The sequence below is a fragment of the Crocodylus porosus genome, unplaced genomic scaffold (genome assembly GCF_001723895.1).
Source record: "Crocodylus porosus isolate Cpor-Errol unplaced genomic scaffold, CroPor_comp1, whole genome shotgun sequence".
In the NCBI taxonomy this organism is placed as follows: domain Eukaryota; kingdom Metazoa; phylum Chordata; order Crocodylia; family Crocodylidae; genus Crocodylus; species Crocodylus porosus.
In genome coordinates, this window is record NW_017728928.1 from 12,151,795 (window position 1) to 12,152,909 (window position 1,115).

The following is a 1,115-nucleotide window of genomic DNA, read 5'->3' on the forward strand; positions in this document are numbered from 1 at the left end:
CTGTACAAGGGGAAGTCAAATAGAAAGGCTGTTAAGTCAAGAGGTGGCCTGAGATGGGGTAGAAGGCTAGCTGGAGATGGTAGGATTCATCCAAAAGCATTATGGAAATCTGTGAGAAGATAGGTATGTTGGGACCTCAGGTTAACTTCTAACTCAGAATGCATTTGGGATGGGATGATCTGGTAGGTGGATGGGTCAAGAGCACCCATCCTTTGCATGAAGAGCACACAGGAGGAGAGAGGCAGTTTGTTCTTGGAGGAGTGGTAGGAGTGTTTCAACAAGTGGAGCAGTGTTAGGCTTCCCACATCAGCATTTCAAAAATGAGGCAATAGAGCAGGGGTGAGCAAAATGGCAGAGCTGGCTGGTGGCTGGACTCCATTTCCCAGCAGCCCCTGCCTGTGTTGCTGCAGCCAGTTCCATGGAGACTCCAGTAGTGACGAGCCATGACTGCGTGGGGCCAGGGTTTCCATACAGACTGGACCCAGCAGTGCTGGCAGGGCACATGGCTAGGCAGGGAGCTTGCAGTGGTGACAGTGTGGTCCAAATCCAGGGCAGAGCCTCAATCCACTGCCTGCATGCCCCTGCCTGGGTCATGCAAGCAATGGATTGCAGCTGCAAGATCCCAGTCCCGGAGCAGCTCCCCACCCAGTTGCCAGCCCCGCTGGGGCTGGTCTCCATGGAAACTCTAGCCCCATGCTGCCATGGTGGCTCCATGGAAACCGGCCACAGTGACATGGGCAGGGGCTACTGGGAAATGGAGTCCACCGTGGGCCTGACTTTGCCCCTGAAATAGAGGACGAAAACAGTGGCAGTACACAGAAAGGCATGAACGACTGGTGCCTCCTGAGACTGGGGGGCACCATTTGAAGACACCAGCGGGGACTGCCAACAGACGCCGGCAAGCAGGGACCACCCACAAATGCTGGTGAGCAGTGGCGCTGGCAGCCAAACTCAGGGGGGGCATGAGCCCCCTCCCTGTGAACCCCTTACACATTGCCTATGCAGAAAGGAATTAAAGGGGGTGCTGACAAAATGCCCGCCCTCCTCAAAAAAACCCTCACACAACAGAACTCAAGACCATGTGCTACCATAAATACTGATTATGCCTAAGTCTG